Source organism: Mobula hypostoma, chromosome 6 (assembly GCF_963921235.1).
Source record: "Mobula hypostoma chromosome 6, sMobHyp1.1, whole genome shotgun sequence".
Lineage (NCBI taxonomy): Eukaryota > Metazoa > Chordata > Chondrichthyes > Myliobatiformes > Myliobatidae > Mobula > Mobula hypostoma.
The window spans coordinates 144,903,677-144,923,883 of NC_086102.1; the positions used below are offsets into that span (position 1 = coordinate 144,903,677).

The window sequence follows — 20,207 nt, forward strand, 5'->3', positions numbered from 1 at the left end:
ATTTGTTTTGTTCTCTTTCAGTCACACTTAGAGTTATTAATCTGTCCAGTATGTATTGTCAAATGTTCAGAGTTGACACCAGATTTTTTTGACACTTTGAAAATTAACAAATGACTTACCAGGAAAATACCATGAAAACTTGCAATATATTTCCCTTAAGGAAATGTGGAGAATTTGGAATAACAAATTCAAATGTGTTCATATGATCTTTCAGACATAGGCACAAATTCTTGAAATGAATCAAATAAATTAGATAGCAGGGGCGGGTCAAAACAGTGGAATTACCTTCACACCTAGATATCCATGTGCCGAAATATCAACTGTGTTTATACAGATTTTATATACGGTATGTTTATTCTAATTTTTCAGTTAGGTAATACATCTCAAAATACAAATAGTTAATAAGCAGATTAAAATGGGCAGAGTTTACAGTTAATTAATGCAACAATTGTCATTATACACTCCAAAGATAATGTAAAGAAAACTTATGTCAATTTGCTTGTTGTTGCAGGTGGTAGAGTATTTGCTTCATTACTGTAAGGTCTCTTACATCTGCCTCAGTTTTACATTTTGGAGAAGCTTAACTGACAGTTTCAGTGAAAGTGGCAATGTAGTAACTTCACAAGATAATAATTTACTAACTGAGATCACAAATGCGATTGCATGGCAAAAGACTTTAGTTCTACATTGTCGAACTCTGCGCTTTCCAAATGAACTTCCTTTTATGGCTTAATTTTCAGTATTACTGAATCCGCTTTAACTCTTGGGCAGTGAAGGCTGCTCACATTTAAGGACTCATAACTGATAAGAGGAATGAAAATTTCCTTGAGGGCTGGGTGAATCGTAAACTCCAGAAGAAACATTTGCAAAAAGCTGTCTATGTATTACAGAAATGGCTATATTCTCAGAAGTATGTCAATGGGTTTTATAACTGAAGTGTTTTTGACAATGTACCCACTGTTGTGACGTAGGAAACACAGCCCAGAATGAATGACCAAGCATTGATATGTAAGTAGCAAGTGTGCAGGAAGGAATGGACAAGCAAGATGGACTGGCTCAAGTTTTGGGGCAGCACAGCTGTGCAGCAGTCAGCGTAGCACTATTCCAGCGCTAGCGCCCCAGGTTCAGTTTGCCTGCTGCATGTAAGGAGTTTGTACTTTCTTCCCATGGCTGCATAGGTTTCCGCCGGGTGCTCTGGTTTCCTCCCACGTTCCAAAGACGTATGGGTTAGTAGGTTAGCAGGTCACATGGGTGTAATTGAGCAGTGTGGGCTTAGTGGGATGGAAGGCCTGTTACCGTGCTGTATCTCTAAATGAAATACTTTGGCCAGGCCAGAAGGATGGGACAATACAGGCCTAACGAGCTGGTACACTCAGTGGCCACTTTATTAGGTACACTCGTACGCCTGCTCGTTAATGTGACTATCTTATTGGTGAATTATATGGCAGCAACTCAATGCATAACAGCATACAGACGTGGTCAAGAGGTTTAGTTGTTTAGATTAAACAGCATAATGGGGAAGAAATATGATTTAAATGACTTTGACCATGGAATAACTGTTGGTGGCAGACAGGGTGGTTTGAGTATCTCAGAAACTGATGATCTCCTGGGATGTTCACACATAACATTCTCTAGAATCTACAGAGAATGTTGCAAAAAAAAAACTCCAAAGAGCATTCTGTGAACACAAAAAAAACTTGTTAATGAAAGAGGGCAGAGGAGAATCGCCAAACTGCTCTAGTTGACAGGAAGGTGTCAATAACTCAAATAACCACGAGTTATACTAATGATGTGTAGAAGAGTATCTCTGAATGCACATCACATTGAACATTGAAGTGGATATGTACAACAACAGAAGATCACAAACATACGCTCAGTGGCTACTTTATTAGATACAGGAGGTTACTAATAAAGTGGCCACTGCGGGTATGACTTTATTGCTGGCATATAAAGGGCTTCTGCATACTTGAGGACGAGTTTGTTGATGTCCTGTGCATGGACTTTGCTCATTCACCTATTTCTCACAATTTACAAGCTCATGTTGATCCATGGCATAATCTACAGCACTGGCATGGATTTATTAATGAAATTCTGTTTTAGGAACTCTCTTTACGCCAGTTATCCTGAGGCAGTCTTTCTCATAGCAACATCTGTTTTATGTCTGCATGCACTATCAGCAGTAAATTATGAAATAAGTATCTAAATTCTTCAGCAGAGATTATAGCACATTCTTTTCCAGCAGAGCAATATGTATTCCTCCTCCATTTCAATTTCTTTAGAATGCAAATACTTGTTCTTCTAGGGTGGACTCAAAAATTGTTCAGGTGTTGCGTGAATTTAAGGTGTTATTTCTGGATTTTCCCAAATAGTGACCCATTATCAAACTACCTCTGTTTAACGGGGTAGGAGAATGTATTTCCCTGCCCCCCCACCCCACTGCAAATGGCTAAAAGCGCTCTTAAAATATTTGACTTAAGTTCTGAATGCTTAACAATGCTCTTGTCAGAAACTGGTATGACTCATCATTACAACATCATTAACGGTACCAGAGTCCAAAAATGGAAAAATCCATATTGTGCCACTTATGAGTTCACATCATGCATTATTTAAATGTTACCAAAGGAAAGAATTTTGCATACTGCACGCCTAACATATCTCGCCAAAACAGTGACTTTTAATGAAGAAAGACAGATACTCCATTGAATAACATGTGTTGCTTACCACTGCTAGTATCCTAAATTCTGACAGTCAACAAGGTGGGTGTGAGGGGGTCACTTAAACAGCAGATAAAGTGCCAGTATTTACACATTCCTCTTTCATTTCTCGAGGTAGCTGGCTACTTTCTGCATGTAAAATCGGAATGCCAACTATCCTATAAAAAGCCTGGCTCTACTATTCAGACCACGACCCTTACTTAACCATTGAGCAGGGAGGAGGTTTCTCTCTCTTGACCTCATCTGTTCTCCTGAACATCTTAAAAACTTCAATTATTGCACTTCTTAATCTTCTGTCTCTAAGGTGTGTATAATTTCTCTCCTCAAATTAATCCATAGAGACAAGGGATCACCATTATGTAATTGGTGGTTAATTCTATGTAACTAAACATTGTTACCTTGGTGAAGACAGCATTCTGCCTGCACCTGGCCAAATCAGTTGGGAAAATGCCTGCCAAAGTGTCATCAGTCTGTCATGTCATTAGAGATTAATCTATCAGCAAACCTCTATTTGCAAGATCATCTAACGTGAATCCTTCCTCAACGCGAAGCAACGGTCATGAAGAAAATCCGCCAGTGTGCCAACAGTGGAGTGGAGTCTGTTTTCCAGGAGTTTCGGATGCCTGTTGGAAAAGCTTCTGGAATTAGTTCTGCTGACCTGGAATTAGTTCCTTCAACTATGAGGTGCAGGCCTGCAGACATTGTGGCACATATATCTCAGCTGCTTGGTGTGAAGTTCAAACAAAAATTAGGTTTGTGCTAGTGGCATTCTCTGTCAATAACTGGAAAGAACTTGGTCAACATGTGCAATGTGCTTTCAGAGCTGCAGTCCTTGGCTCATGAGTGGCCTATTCCTTGCTCTTCTGCCTTGGTAATCACTGGGACATCTTCCAGTTTATCTGGAGGTCCAAAACGAAGCAAGTCCGATGGGTCACAAGGCACAATAGATTCTGCGGGTTTGTTCCATGAGCAAATGGTCCAAACCATCTGTTAGAATATACTGGCTAGTGGTGACAGGTGCCCTCCCAGTCAGAGCCTTCTACAGATGCCACTTCACCTTTAATGTACGCTGCCCTCGGGATGGCTGCACTGGAGAAGACATGGTCATCTACCTCTTTGAAGACTGTGGATTTGCTAAGAAAGTGAGGAGACGGATGCAAAGGTCCATGTCCTGGGTCATCCCCAGCAGCTGCATACCAGAGACTCTCTAATCTATGGGCTGTTCCCAGGGACACACAGTGAGACAGAAATCATGCTGCTGAAAGGTCATCAACTCAGTGAAGGATGTCCTTTGGTCTGCCTGAAAGTTGTTGGCCTTCTAGCACAGCGAGATGCAGCAGGCTTTTTCAGTCCAGGCTGCAGATGTATGTGCTGAGGCTCAGTGAAGCTTAGTGCAGCCAAAGCTAAGCCTCTGTGGCGAAGGATCACAGTCTGGGCTCTTTCCACTAATGCACATACAGAGGCAGAAATTGGAGCAACTGGTCCCTCAAACAATGAAAGGGGTATTGCCTCAGGGGGCAACGTGATGGCAATGGTGCTGTTTGTTTCAGTTTCTCTTTCTCACTTTAAATTTACATTACATAATGTACTGACCAAGAATGTCAAGGCTTTTCGTACTATTTTTCCTTTTGTATATATTTTTATCATGATAAAATCTATTTTTGACCTATAAATAAACACGATTTTCAAAAATGAACTGCAATTTTTGTACTTGTATAACTTTTTATGAATGAAGTTTATTTTCCAAATTTAAAAAATCCTCCTGTCAGAAGAAAACTAGACATTGAGAAGCTAAACATGGTGTAAAATCCTCTAAAATATTTGAAGATTGTATTTCCTATGGAAGCCAGACGAGTGGCAATGGCTCTTTGCACAAAAATGGTCCTAACACTACATTTGTACAAAACCATTTACACTATGAATGTATAAAATGGATGACATTATGAATACAAAGAAAGCCACACACTGCTTTTTTTTAACAGTTTTATTAAATAAAGTTTATATTTAAGCTTATAAAAATACTTCTGTCAGGAAAGCGTGCAGAGATCCTTGTCCATCCCAAGCAGCTGTGTATAGCTCTCTTATCTATGGGCTGTTCACAAGGATATCATCATTATTTGCTATGTAATATGAACGTGGGCAATCAATGGTTCTGGCAAATTTATCCACAGAAGTGGTTTGTCATTGCATTTTCCTAGGCAGTGTCTTTACAAGACAAGTGACCCCAGCCATTATCAGTACTCTTCAGAGATTGTCTGCCTGGCATCAGTGGTTGCATAACCAGGACTTGTGATGTGTACCAGCTGCTCATACAACCATCCACCACCGGCTCCCATGGCTTCACATGACCCTGATCAAGGGGGTTAAGCAAGTGCTACACCTTGCCCAAGGGGTGACCTGCAGGCTCGTGGAGAGAAAGTGCACCGTATACTTCCTTTGGTAGAGATGTATGTCCACCCATGTACCACCACACATTGTTAGAATACAGCAATATCAACAAAAATGCACTTTGATGTGTTTGAAACTTTGTCTCCCAGTACAATGAGATGTCTGTAAGGGAATGCTGTCCTAAGGCATTTTTCAAGTTGCAGGAGTACATGGTAGCACAGTGTTTAGCGTGAGCTATTATGGGGCATCAGAGTTCAGAGTTCAATTCCGATGCCGTCTGTAAGTTTGTATGTCCTTCCCACAGGTTTCCTCCAGATGCTTCAGTTTCCTCCCACATTCCAAGGACATACCAGATCAGTTAATCGGTCATTCTAAATTGTCCTGTGATTAAGCTAGGGTTAAATGGATGGGTTTTTGGTCGGTGCGGCTCATTGCGTCGTAAGAGCCTGTACTGCACTATATTTCTAAATTTTAAAAAACGGTAAGGAATGCACTAAACTTGATACAGCCACCACAAAGGCTTTGTGGCAGAGGACTGCAGCACAGTGTCCTGACCCCACTGGTCACCATGGGGATGGGTCCTGTAGTTACGTCTTTCAAATACTCAAAGCATATATCATCCAGAGAGGCCCCATGAGTGGGCATGGTCATTTATATATAGAAATGCTAACACTACAACTGTATGGATCCAATGACTATACGAATGTATGGATTGGATGACACCACGAACGTTAAGAAGCCTTACACTGTGTTTTGAATTTCCTATATAAATAAAATTTATTCTTGAAACAATCAAAGTGCTTTCTGTTATGTAGAATCAATTGGGGCAGAAAGAGGCCATTCTACCTGCAGTCGGTTTTTCAAAAGAGTAGCTACCTCAGTAAAAAAACACCATGTTTGGAGACTTACGCAAACATCGCCTTGCCCAGGCTCCTGTAGCAACACCTCAACACCGATCTCCATCCCCTAACACCCACCCAACACCCTACCTACTACATCTCCAAACACACCCACCTTTACCTGCCAGCACTCCTATCTCCACCCAAAACTCCTACCTACACCTCCCAATATTCCTATCTTCACCTTCCAATCCCCCCAGGTACATCTCCAACATCCCTAACCCCACCCTTCAAAACTCCAACCTACACCTCCAAATATACCAACCTCTACTACCAACCTGCTCTACATTCATCCTCCAACATTTCCACCTCCCAGCACCCCTATGTCCACCCCCCAACACATTCAGCTTCACCTGCCAACACCCCACCTCCTAACACACCCATCTACACTTTGCCTGTATAAGCTTCCACCACATTTTCCTTTCACTATAAAAGCCCTGGATCCCTGAGCAACTGCAGAGAGTGTGTTTTCCATTTTCTCCCTTTTCATCTGTTCCCATTGAGCTGATGTCCTGTACTTGATTTGCTTCCCAGTGACTTTGCAAATAACACGAATTTTGCTTTTAGGACATGGAAAGAAATTCCACTTTCCAGCATAAATGAAAATTGCCTCTCAAAAATAACTCCAAGAATTAATATCTTCATTAGAGTTGTAATCAATGTTGAAAATATCTATAATAAAATAGCATTCCAGCAAACTGAAAGGTACAATGAATATTTAAACCAAAAAAGGCAGAATTACTTCTGGCAGTGAGGTGGAGGAAGGGAGGAATGAAATCTAGTCCCTGCAGAAATTGAAGGCATTCTACAGGTCCTTACTGAAGTTGTTTTGCAGGCATTCCAGGAACTTATCCAGCCGTGACACAAAGGGTATTATCTCATTTTGAGCATTCCCAGTGCAAAGGTAAATGTGACTTTGTTACTACAGCACAGAAGGCCATTCAGTCCTTTAAATTCATGCCAGCTCCCAGCAACCCCATTTCTTATTCTGCACAACCCGGCCCAGCCTGAAATTTATTGTCTCTCACGCGCCCATCAGCTCCTGCTTGGTTGATTTTACCACAGAATCACACTTTAGGTTAATTAATTAATGCAGCAGCCCACTTTTGGGATGTAGGAGGAACGCAGAGCATGCGTGGGGCACCCTACTTTTATGGGGTGGTGGGGGAAGAGTGGAAAATGCACACTGACAGCTCTTGAAGTCAAGATCGCTGATATAGTGAGTCAGCAGAACTACCACACCACCATTAATAAGCAAAGATCAATGAGAAAATGTACTAACTAACAAATAATTCAAGGTGAGTTGGGAACTGATGTGTGCTTCAAAATCAAGGTAGCATTTGATTTGAGAGACCCTCCTCTGCAGTGCTGCTTACTTGTAGCATCAGCTGCCGACCAGTGCAATGAATGCAGCCTCTGTAAGTCTGTTTGAAAGGGGGACTCAGATTCCTTTCTAGTGAGCTGGACAAGTGGACCAGTTAACAGTCTCGGGAAGAACAGCATTCAATAAATAAAAGTTTCGAAACACCGAAGTGGTTGAATTGGCCATCTCACAAAAATGGGCAAAAGGATCAGAAAGACCCTGTCCCATTCAAAATAATTCAGACAGAAGTCAATTTTACGCTGCCTCGCTGCCTCCTCACTAGTTCATTTATGGAAGCAGTCCGCACCAGTCAGAGTGCTCATAGATTGCAGACGTGGTTACACTGCATAAAGTCAGCCTGAAGCTCTTAAAGGGAAGGTGCATTTAACAGTATTTTGCCAGCCAAGATTTCTGCTTCCTTTTCCCTCTGCCAGCAGTTTATCTTCCATTGTGAAGCCTCTGCTTGCTCTCTCACTCGTGAAACTCAACCAGTGCGCCCACATCTGGGAGCGATTGGTCTATGCAGAAGACTTGAGGACTGCTAAATGTCCAACTCCACGACTGCCTGCTGTGCTGGACAAATATGCAAACGTGGAGCAGCAACTGGAATAACCCAGCATTAGGCCTGCAAGGAATTGATGATCTGGCAGGTGCCTGTGCTGGAGGGAGAGCAAAACAGTAAGCAGATGGGTCTTCCATGTTGCTTAATGTCACGACCGCATTTATGAGGTTAGGGTCGGGCAATGGCTGGAGCACAAAATCCCAAATGGCACATGGACCGACGTCACGACTCGCTTGCTGGCAGGCATTAAGTGTGTACTCAATGTGCCCAGATGCGTCTGCACATGGAACAGATGCCATTTTGGAAGCTGAAAAGGCCTCATGTCACCAAAGCTTAAGTAACACCCATCCCAGTTGTCCTGCCAAAGATATCAATGAGCAGGAGCCACGTTTGTATGGAAACCCAGACGGAAAAGCAGTGAATGGAAGAACCTTCATTACCCACTGAGTTTTTTTTTCTATTTTGCCTCCATCTTAATTCTTACATCTCTCTATTTTTTCTCTGCGCCAAGTGAAGAACGAGATGTTTTGCTCTCAGGCCCTATCAATGTAGCTGCATCACCAGCTGTTGGGAAACAGGCAAACTGACTCACCGACACCTGACCAAGGTTCAGTGCTCCCCATGTGGGAAGTCATATGCACAAGCCTGGCCTTGACTCACAGATAGAACCCTCGTCAGGTATAAAAATGAAGCTGGCGCTCGCAGTCCTGTGCTGAGCGAGTGCTATTTTCTTGGAGGTGCCACCTTCAGGATGAGCTGGCGAACACGGGTCCCAGCTGTCTGTTCAAATATATACAATGGATCCCGCATTAAATTCCTTAACATATCCCAAGCATTTGGCACCTTAATACCTTGAAGGACAAGAACACAGGCCATTTTGGAGCATCCCAATGTTCATTTCCCTCTAAGTCACACCCTATCCTGGCTTAGACATTCATCATAGTTGGCTCAAGATCTTGGAGCTCTCTTCGCAATAGCTATATGGGAGTACCCTCATCATACACCTGAGTGGTCAGGGATTCAATGTGTCCTCAAAGGCAGTTTGGGACGGGTTCCAAGTGCCAACCCCAAAAGCATCCTCACAGCTCATCATGAAGAAAATAGAACTTTTTTTTTACTATAAACGACTGAGTTAGTTACCTTCTCCGTCCACATCTAAAAACAGACCATTAGTTCAGATCCTTGTTGTGCTCTGTGTGCACTGACCACAGGGTTGTCAACATTACAAAGACAGCAGCTCACAAGTGCTTCAGCTGCTTTGGGCTGCTCTCATGCAGTGAGTAATGCAACTTCAAAAGCACGACTGCACAGCGCATTCATCCACGTGTGCAGTTCACCAGCTAACCACTCTTCCGTTTGCGGATCCTTGAGTTTCCTTGAACATGCATATGTGGCTCCTCCCTTATCTCATCCTGACGACGTTACTAGTTACCATATTGAGTCTATCAAATTAATTTGAGTGCCAGCAGTAATGCATCTCCAATGTCACACTCAGAGGCAGGGGGAAATGAAAAAACACATTATGTAAACACTGGTGCTTAAAATTGTTTGACATTCTTTTTGAAATAAAATTAGAATAATGACACTACTGGCTCATGAAGCTGCATATTTCTGTTATAAATGTAATCTCTGTTCAAAGTGTTAAATAACGGACTAAAAATCAATGTCATCTGGACCTGTAAAAGCCAGCGTGTAAATTAAGGACACTTGCCATAATGGAATATCTGGAAATAACCCAACAGTCCAAACATTTATGCAGCATCTGAAATCATTTTGAAGTTACTAACAAAAATTGTAGCTGGCTTGTCTCTGACGTGTCTTTCTTCTTCCCTGCTTTGTGATGTTACATCCTACTCTGATGTGTAATAATGTTGCAGTAGCATCCACCAGGAATTAATCAACTTTTGTACAGCCGCTTTTCCTAATTGCATATGTTACATAATTTGAAAAAGCACAAAAATATATGAAATAGCCACAAAATAGCAATATTTTACATGTTGAACTAATCATAAAGATTCTATGAAAATCTTCATGCATGAAGTTGAATTTGGGTAAAGTGAATTTGGGTAAAGTGAGAAAATTTCAGTTGCACAAAAGCAATATTAAGTAAAAGACGAAGGGTTTTTCTCAGTCAGCACTATGACTGTCAGCTGTGTAAACAGAACAAACACATCAGGTAAAACTTGTATTTAGAAAATATTTCATGGAACTGCACAAACCCAGCACATTTAATAAAAACAGAATGTGGTAGTAATAGAATAGGCATCCATTCATATGTAAATAGAAAGTCTGGATTTCAATTTAGAGGTCTTCAGCCAAACCACATACATTAACTCCTCATACAATATACTAAGATTCCATTATTGCTCCCCAGACGTGCACAACACAGATTTCCGAACAAATGGCATCTGAGCCGAGTCATGGGGTTTAGCGCTCAGCCTGCACCAACGGTGAAGAGATTCGTCAGAATCCGATGACCGTTCACAACCAAATTATGCTGGAGCTTTAAGACAAAAGCTGTCTGCAGTCTGCATTCTGTCTATCTGTCACTGCTAGCCTGCACAAGCCCCTGCCTAAAAGCTAGTCTTACAGCCTGATCCACACAGCAGGCAAAAGCAAGATTTGCCTGTCATCTCCACAGGAAATCAAACCTCCTATAGAGAGGACATTGAAAGAATGTGCACAAAAATTAAGATACGGGGAAGATGCAAAATGCTTCAGCAAAACAGAAATCCCCACTTGGTTAAAAAATAATTTTATCCTCAAGCACTAAGAATTAAGTCAATTACTCTCTGTCTCTGAACTTGCCTGGAATACAGGGCAAGTCAGTTGAAAGCACATTTGTAAAAGGAAAAGGCAGCATGTCTCTATGGCAATAATTAAGGTTACTTTACCTCAAGGGAAGGTCTTTGGTAGTTCTGTTGCGGTAGATAATAAAGATCAGGCTGATGGTGCGCAGCCTAAAATATCCAAAAGCTGTAGTGAATGAAGCCTTCAATTCAGCCGGCAAAATAGTTCAGACAAACGCTGGCTCTGACCTCCTGGAAGAAGTTCTCTACATTTATCAGTGTGTGCAAACAGAGCACACAGCTGCCAAATGCAGCCCTTCCTTTGCTCTGCCAATATTCTCCTTCCTGTCTCGCTCAATCTTTCCATTCACTGCAGCACAGAGAGAAGAAGGGAACTGTTAAAAAAACTGCTGCCACTGACGAGTTTGAATCACAATTGCAAATTCTGTTGAAAAGGGCTTGCCATTTTCAGCACACCATTCTCCAGCCTGCACAGTAAAGAAGGAAGCCATTGGGTGTTTAAAACAGAATTATAAACTGGGGCATTTAGCTTGGTGCTTTGCTACAATATTCAGAGGAGGAAAATATTCTTCCTCAAATTCTAGAGCTAATTTTTCTCAGAAAATTTATCCTAATGATGTTATTGGGCGACATCCCCATGCGTCCATCAGCGCTGGCACTGAGTTCCAGGTGCCAGGCAAGGTGATCTCATTGGCATGGTATCCATGCACACATCATGATTGACTTCACCACCTAAGGTGGTGGAGAGCGAGTGTCTACACCCCCACCATACCCCATCATTACCTTCTTGTGCTCCTGGGGCACAGTAGCATAGTGGTAGCAGGACGCTTTACGGTTCCAGCGACCAGGGTTCATTTCCAGCTGCTGCCTGTAAGGTGTTTGTATGTTCTCCCCGTGACCGCGTGGGTTTCCTCCGGGTGCTCCAGTTTCCTCCCACAGTCCAAAGATACACTGATTGGTAGGTTAATTGGCCATTGTAAATTGTACCATGATTAGCTAGGATTAAATCGGGGGGTTGCTGGGCAGCGTGACCTGAAGAGCTGGAAGGGCCTATTCCACAATAAATAATCTGCCAAAACACATTTTTTAATCTTCTTTCGGAATCCACGTTGCAACGGCTTAATGATTGGCACTTGTGAGTCCACATCTGGAGAGCAGTGTACCCTTATTAGAACAATAGTCAGAATCTTTTTCCCACGGCAGGGATATCAAAAATAAGAAGGCATGGGTGAGGAAGGAGTTTAAAAGGGATCCAAGTGATAACATTTTGTTTTAAAACACAGAGAGTGGTTGATCCATGAGTCATACTGCCAGAGGAGGTATGGATTAAGAACAGTGCTTAAGAGGCGTTAAGCATATCCACTTAAATAGGCAAGGCATTGAAGGATGTGGTCTGGATATGGGCAAATAGCATTGGCAGGGGTGAGAATAAGGTTGGCATGGATGTGATGGGCCAAAGGGCCGGTTTCTGTGCTCTACAACACCATGAATCAATGACTCAATGGTTCACCAAAATGTAAGCAATGCTGGTCTGGCCCTCTCTGCTATTGCCAATGCTATGCTCGGTATTATTTGCCTTTTAAGTGACAGCAGTTGCCTCCTCTGCAAGGCAGAGTTGAGATGAATAAAAACAGTGGAGACTTGAAAGCGTTGAGCTGAACCTGGGGGTCTTGACAATCACTCACTGGATCGACATTGAAGGTCACCGGTGGAAGTTCCAAGAAAACTGATGGCCACTAAGTCCAGTTGTCCCTTCTGTTCTTCATTTGACCGCGACCTGTCTCTTATGCATTAAAAACTCTTTCATTGATATTTCATTTAACCTGGCTCTCTGAGGTGGGAGCAGGGGAGGTGGATAGGAGTAGTATGAGCAGTCAGAGGTGGAGGTGGGAGGATCCAGGTAACAGTAAGCAGCAAACTGTGGAACAGGAACATGGAAGTGTGAGGATAAAGCAGAGGTGGAGAATTCAGGAACCCAGTGTGCTGGTCAGCAAGCTGGCTGAGAAGAAGGAAACTGAAGAAGGAGAAGTCGAATAACTACAGATATTGCATTATTTCTTGCACCAAGGAGCTCCTCTGTTTCTTCTGGTAACACTTTCAAGTAAATCACTCTAAAAAGTTCAAAGTTCAACATACATTTATTATCAAAGTATGCATACATCGTACAGCCTTGAGATTCATCTCCTTACAGGCAGCTACAAAACACAGAAACCCAAAAGAACCTACACAAAAAAAGACACACTTCTAATTGATTTTTATCAAGCCACTCCTCCAGCTCATGGCTGTATCAATGCACCGCAGCAAAGCCATCTTGGATCTTGGTCAGAGGGCATGCTTGGAGCAGGTGGAGGACGTCCTGGATTGGGGCACCCCAGGGTCAAGCTGGGGTTTGTCAGGTGCCCCATCAGTATAATGTTGGTGCTATTTTGGCATGTCAACTTCTGAGTCTATTTGTGACTGTCCAGTTGTTTCTGGGAGCTGTAGTAAAGCCTGGGAGGAGCAAGGTGGGGTCATCAATCAGATCTCCCCCAGGGGGTGCATTGGTGTGCCAGTATTGGCACCATTCAATGTGTTTGTCATAGGAGTCGAGGTTTTTCAGGTTATAGAAAAGTTTTCGGGATTTGAGTCAGGAAGCTGAAGCATTTTTGATGAGTTTATGAACTGGAATGTTGTTGGGCATATTTTAGTTATGCTAGTAGAATTTTGCTGAAGCCGCTTATCTGTGGATCTCCAGGGGTGCTATTCCACTCATTGTTGGGAGCCATTGGACAGGTGTGGATTTTAGGGCTCTTGAGATTATTCTCATGGAAGTCTGGAGCTGTGTATTAATGAAGTTTGGGTGATCACTTCTCTCCCAGATGGGTGCACAATATTCGGCAACTAGGAAACTTAGAGCTAGGCTGGATGTTCATAGGACTGACTGGTTCCAGCTATCTTCCTGCTCATGGCCGTTCTGGATTTTAGTTTCTTTGCAACATTTTGAAGGCGGATCTTGTATGAGATAGTTCGATCTAGTGTGACTCCTAAGAACTTTGTGTGTGAATCGTTGGGTAGCTGTTTGTCATTTAGTTTGATAATAAGTTTAAGTTTGGTTAGTCAATTCTCCAGATGAAATATTGAAGTTACCGTTTTGTTGCCATTCATATTTAGGTACAATTTTGAGAAGTAGTTGGAGAGGGAGTTGATATCTTGAGTAAGGTTTTTCTCAAAGGATTTGACATTGTTCATTTGAAAGGCAATCCTTCACGACCTGAATCAACATGTTGATGTCATGTGGAGGCTTGCATACTTCAAGGACTCCGTTGGGCAATGCCAACTCAGGTTCACCCATGTTGGAACGGCTGTGGATGAGGTGATGAGATGTCAGACAAAGATTGATCCAACCCCGACTCCCAAACGGACAGACTCGCACCTGGCCTTACCAGGCCACACTCCATCATGTATCAAGCCAACATTCAATATAAAACACCCATTGTGCAAAGGGGGAAAATAAACAAATTGTACAAACTATAAAAGTTACCAAGTAGCATTTAGAACAGACGTGAGTCCTCAAACACGAAGCCCAGAGCAGCTGGAGCAGGCCCACAGCCTCAGCCTCACTTCAGCGCATAGCGAAGTAAACGTCGCAGAGCCCACAGGCACAAATCCCAGAGCAGTCGGAGCAGGCAACCACCTCAGCTCCAGTGGAGTAAATGTCGCAAAGCAGCAGGTAGAACCAATCCAGCTTTCGCCTCTGGTCCCAGCACCCTGCCTTTTCAATACATCTGCCCTGGTGTCCAAACATCGGGTGGCACCTCACTCTAGGACCCAGGCCCTGTCACGTCAATATGCTCTAGGCCCGGACCTCACCTCTACCCGACCTTTTCAAATTGGCCTGGTGCCCCGATCAATTAAACCTCGCTCTCAGTTTAGGCGGACATGCCTCAAATCTGTCTCTCCTCTGATCAGCTCAGTTTATGCCTTGACCTCAGTTCACTATCACCCCAACTTCGCCTCGCACCCGCAAGCTTCGACACTCGGCTCAGCTACTCCGTCACTTGCCTCTTTATTGCTTGTGGTTGTCGTTTACCATAATTCTTTTACAGAAAAAGTGTTATTAATGAAGTATTTAGTTGTATTCCTTGATTTGCTAACCGCCAGTAAGTCGTCACTCGCCTTCAGTAGCCCCATCTTAAACCAGCAGCAGCAAGCAATTTCAACCTGTATTGGTGCTGGCTGCTTCATCTCAGAGAGTGTCCTCAAGCAAGATCCCTGATTTACATATGCAATGTCCTCTTAATGAGTGAGGAAAGGCCATCTTTTACTTGTCATGACAGTAGCATATCGGGTATAGAGCATTACTAAGCTGAGCCATGTCTTTAGTTTGGATTCCTCCAGGCCTACCTGCAAAAAATATCTAAATATTTCCAGCAATCATCAGAGGCTGCCCATGAAAACTGTCAGAACTTGGTTTCAATGATATTAAGATATCCCCTTCCCAATCCATGCTGAGTGCAACTTAAGTCCTGTACTAAATGGTTAGCTTCCTGCTCACATGATGGACACTGAACATTGCTTGTCTGAGTCCCTCAGGTCAAAAGCACATATTCCATTGAAACAAAATTTCTTTTGTAAGAGATTAAGAGATTTTTTTTGGCATAACCATATGCCCAGAAAATGCTACAGCTCATTGAGCCCTGATAAAGTTGAAGGAGTTAAATTTCTACACTGACTCACAGACTTATTGTCTGACACCATGGCACTGTACTTACTTCAGAAGGTTAAATGCTCATTCTCTCCTCTAAGGCCTTAAGTTGATGATGCAGGCATTCATGCTGTGGCAATGGTCGGGGACTGCTGCTGTTTCTAATGTCCCATATTTTAGATAAGGAATTAATAATTAACCTGAAGGCCAGTCTGACTCTGAATGATCACACAACACAACTTCAAAGAGCGTGGAGTTCTTGTGGCCAATATTTATCTCCTAACCAAGGTCACTGAAAAAGGTTATCTGGTCATTGACATATTGCTGTTTGTGGGATCTTGCTGTGTGCAATTTGGCTACTGCTTTCCTGACATCATATTTCAAAATGCTTTGTTGACCATAGCACACTTTAGGTTATCCTGAGGTCTTGGAAAACATTATATAAAAGCAAGTCTTTCTTTTTCAAATTAAAACCAGGCCTGTTTGAGAAGAATCACAAACAAGAGAAAATCTGCAGATGCTGGAAATCCGAGCAACACACAGAAAACGCTGGAGGAACTCAGCAGGCCAGGCAGCATCTATGGAAAAAAGTACAGTTCACGCTTTGGGCCAAAACATTTTGTGGGTGTTGCTCTGTTTGAGAAGATGCTTCCAATCTCACTCAAATAGATTGTTACTGTTGTGCTTTATAACTCGAAAACATAAAACTAATTGAAAGTAAAACAGAGAGCCAGGAATAACATGTCCTCTCTTTTGTTTACTATAGTGAGGTGCTGACTTATGACATGGTGGTGTAACAATGTATGCCATTCACATACTTTGTACATGTAACCCATAATGAATTATTCACACAACGAATGCTTAATCAAATCAATATATTTACAATATTATTCAAATACTACTGAAATATGATGTATACAATACTCCTCCCTGCTTAGCTATAAACTCCAACTCAATGCAGAATGCATCTCAACTCAAATAGGCAACACGTTGCTCTCTAGTCACCTTACAGTATATGCACACAGTATACTAAATAATACAACTACTATACAGACATCCATAGCATAGTCAAATTGGAATGGTCCCATTCAGGGATAAAGATTTAATCGCTCTGGAGTATTTCTTACTCTTGTGGGATAATGTCTTTCCAGACAAGCGTGGGGTGCGTCTCTCTGCTCAGCAGGTGAGACTTGTGGCTGTGAAATAATCTCAGGTTCTGGGGCCATCTCTGTGGTGGTTGTGGCAGTTGACTCAGAGACTGCTGGAAGTGGTTCTGACAGCTCTGTACACCTTTCTTCTGGACGTGTTGGCATCCTGAACAGTGCATGCCAAGCTGCTCAATCTGTTGATCTGACCCAGGCCACCAGACACGGCTTCGATGAATGCTTTCATTTTCATCATGTCTAGATAACCAGCATGTAGTTCATCCAATGCTTTAGCTGTCAGCTTGGATGGTACAACAACTCACAATCTCCACATAAGGCAACCTCTGTCAAGGGCAAGTTCATCTCAGTGCTGGTAAAAGTGGGGAATCTGGAATCTGCTGCACAATCCAGCCATTTTGGTTTGGCATGCAGACCTGAGACAGCGTGGGATCTTTTCTGGTTTCCTTTTGAATCATTTCGACCTTAATAGGGAGACTTTTGATTTGTATTAGGGAGAATACCGCAAGGGGAGTGTCATGTTTTGCAATTTTTCAGGTATTTCCTACTCCAAAGGAAAATGGGTCAATCCATCAGCTTTTGCGTGATTAGTCATCCTCTTCAATTTAATCTTGTAGTTGTGTCCTCCAAGAAACAGAGCCCATCTCTACATTCACGCTGCTGCTGCTAGAGGAACAGCCTTCTGTGTTTTGAAAGTGAGCATTAGAGGTGACTGAACAGTAATGAAGTAAACTCTATCCCCTGCAAGAACTAGTTGAAATGTTTTGTGCCCCAAACCAGACTCAAGGCCTCTCTGTCAACCTGTGCATAATTTTTCTCTGCAGCAGTAAGGGAACGTGACACAAAGGCCATGGGGTACAGGTTTCCCCCGCCATCCGAAGGTAGAGTGTTCCTATGAAACAGTTCGTAAGCCAGAATGTCCTAAAGCGAAGAAGCAATTACCATTTATTTATATGGGAAAATTTTGTGAGCGTTCGCAGACCCAAAAATAACCTACCAAATCATGCCAAATAACACATAAAACCTAAAATAACAGTAACATATAATAAAAGCAGGAATAGTACGATAAATACACAGCTTATATAAAGTAGAAATACTTTTCTACAATCATTGCTGCATTGTTGTCCGTAGCGAAAATCTTGCGCAAGCGCCGTCGGCAGGAAATCTCACACAAGCGCAGTTGGCAAAAACACTCTCTCCAGTAACCTTTAAGCTATGAAGCTGCCAAATCATACCAAATAACACGTAAAAATACACAGCCTATATAAAGTAGAAATAATGTATGTACAGTGTAGTATCACTTACGGGAATCGGGAAGATAGCGCCGAGCACACTGATGGTGGTGTGTTAGACTGAGTTGTCGCAGGCTGGGGTGGTGCAGTGGCCCCCACCCTCCAGGCTGCTGACCGATACACTGTCGCGAAGAATTCAGCGGTAGGCAGGAGGCACACAGCACAAATTTAAGAAAAAAGCCGAAATAAACAAGCTAATTAATTAGGTGCCGCCTGGCACGTAATTGTCGGCCCAGATCAGAAGTGATTGCCAATTAATTAGATTGCACCTAATTAATTAGCATGTTTAGTTCGGCTTTCTTCTTAAAGATGTGCTGTGTGCCTCCCGGCTCCCGATGCATTCTCCGCGAATTGGTATCTGTCCGCAGCCTGGGGGTTGAGGTGGTGGGACACTGGGGTGTCGTCTGTTTCCATTAGGGCAGGCAGCTCTTCTTCTCCTATGACTGCCCGCCTGGATGTTGAAGGTCAAGGTTCATCGTTTGCTGTGGCTGACGTGGAAGGCTTGCTTGACTGCTTAGCCTCATGCATTTTTAGATCATACAGTTCTTTGTAAGCACTCAAACCATCCTGCAAATATCCCCTAAATCAACGTACCCTTTCAAAATTAAAGTCGTACTTTATCATTGCAGCGAAATTCTCACGTAGGTGCCTCACATTCAGTTCGCTACTGCATTCGGTTTCCATTGTTATCCTTTCCTCTTCCAATTGCATCAGCTCTTTATCTATCAGTTCTTGGTCATGCGATGCCAAAACTTCTTCAACATCACCTTCATCAGCTTCCACAAGCCAAACTTTGTCTTTACTTCGTTCACCACGATCAAAACGCTTAATTATGTCTACTTTTATGCCCTTACGAGTTCTTTTAGGTTTTCCGATACCTTAGAACTCATCTTTCAAACGGCTGCTCACAGACACTTGTTTAAGCAATGCCGGCGAGAATCCGGGGGAGAGCGGCTGCTCAGGGCGTGTGCTGATTTTTTATCGCACGCTGATTTTTTATCGTGTGCTGCTTTTTTCGTAACAGTGAAAACACCTTCTGTTAGCGAAAACAGGGAACTAATGTAGGTCTTTCGTAACAGTGAGGTTTCGTAAAGCGAACGTTTGAAAAGCGGGGGACACCTGTATTCACTTCCATCACTCATAGCATGTGACATGACTGCACCTGTGCCATAAGGCAAAGCCTCACAGGCAAACTTCAATGGACGGTATGGATCGTAATGTGTGAATACAGTGTCTGATGTCACCAATTTCTTTACCTTTTGGAAAGCCACGTCACACTGCTTTGACCATTGCCATTTCTTTCCAATCTGTAATAATGAGTTCAAGGGATGGAGCAGAATAGCCAGGTTTGGTAGAAACCTGTTATAGTAATTGACAAATCATAAAAAGGACCAAAACTGTGACATGTCTTTTAGCTTTGGGATATCCACTACTGCTTGAGTTCAAATTAACTGTAGTTCATATTGGCCTCTTTCAGTTCTATGTTGTTTTCTCGCTCTCGCCCATTCTTTCTTGTGACCAATTGACGGGCTGGGGGTTTAGGTGATCTGTTAATTTTGTGTAAGGGAGGGGCTGGGCGTGTTTAGGGTTTGTGAGTTTTTCTTTCTTTTTCTTTTTATACGAGAGGGAGATTGTCTTTCAACTACTGATAAGGTTTTCTGTACTCCCTGGCTATCTGGAGAAGACAAATTTCAGAGTTGTATTCTGCATACATAATTTGATAATTATGAAAATGAACCTTTGAACACTGTAATTGTGTGTCAATGGTGTGAGCACAGTAAGTGATGCCTGCTTTAAAGAACTCACACTTATTGCATTGTGCTCTGAGCCCGCATTCTTCTAATCTTTTGAACACTCTTGAGATTTTGGAGATGTTTCTTGTCATCTTCACTGGTAAAAAATGAAGTTATCCAGGTAACACTGAGTGCCTGGGCAGCCTTGGGTGACTTCATTCAGCCTGCATGTAGAGTAGCTCAGCGACTACTTTGTCACGGATGGTACAAGGAACTGGACATGCTCTGAAAAATTTGGATGTTGCCTTCTCATTTATCAATATTTTACCCTTAATATGTTTGGCATTTCCAATGGCATCCTTGAACACTGCAGTGGCATCAATCAGTACCTTTCTGAATTTGCTTTCATTTGATTCAATTACAGGGGATGTGGTATGGATGGATCTCCAGTCAAGTTGTAGTTGTCTCTGACAATCACGACCCCATAATGCTAGTCCTCCTGTTTTCACTACAGACAAGACCAGTGAAGCTTGTTGGCTGTTGTATTTCACTGTTACAAATGTCATTCCCACAGGAGCTACCTTTTCTCCAGTATAAGT

The 20,207-nt window shown here is 42.6% G+C and overlaps 1 protein-coding gene across 4 annotated transcripts in view; it reads right to left on the minus strand.

The window, feature by feature from the left end:
* Positions 1–15,555, minus strand: part of LOC134347674 (SPATS2-like protein) — a 107,995-nt gene extending 92,440 nt beyond the window's left edge. Inside the window, exons 1-2 of one of the 4 annotated variants that reach the window (XM_063050056.1) lie at positions 10,821–11,010; positions 3,220–3,337 (exon numbers count right to left, since the gene is read on the minus strand). The gene's annotated coding sequence lies outside the window, so the exon portion shown is untranslated. Of the gene's footprint in view, positions 1–3,219; positions 3,338–10,820; positions 11,013–15,487 lie in introns of those variants that run through there. The other 3 variants (XM_063050059.1, XM_063050058.1, XM_063050055.1) reach the window with 3 other exon arrangements.
* Between the last annotated feature and the right edge of the window lie 4,652 nt (positions 15,556–20,207).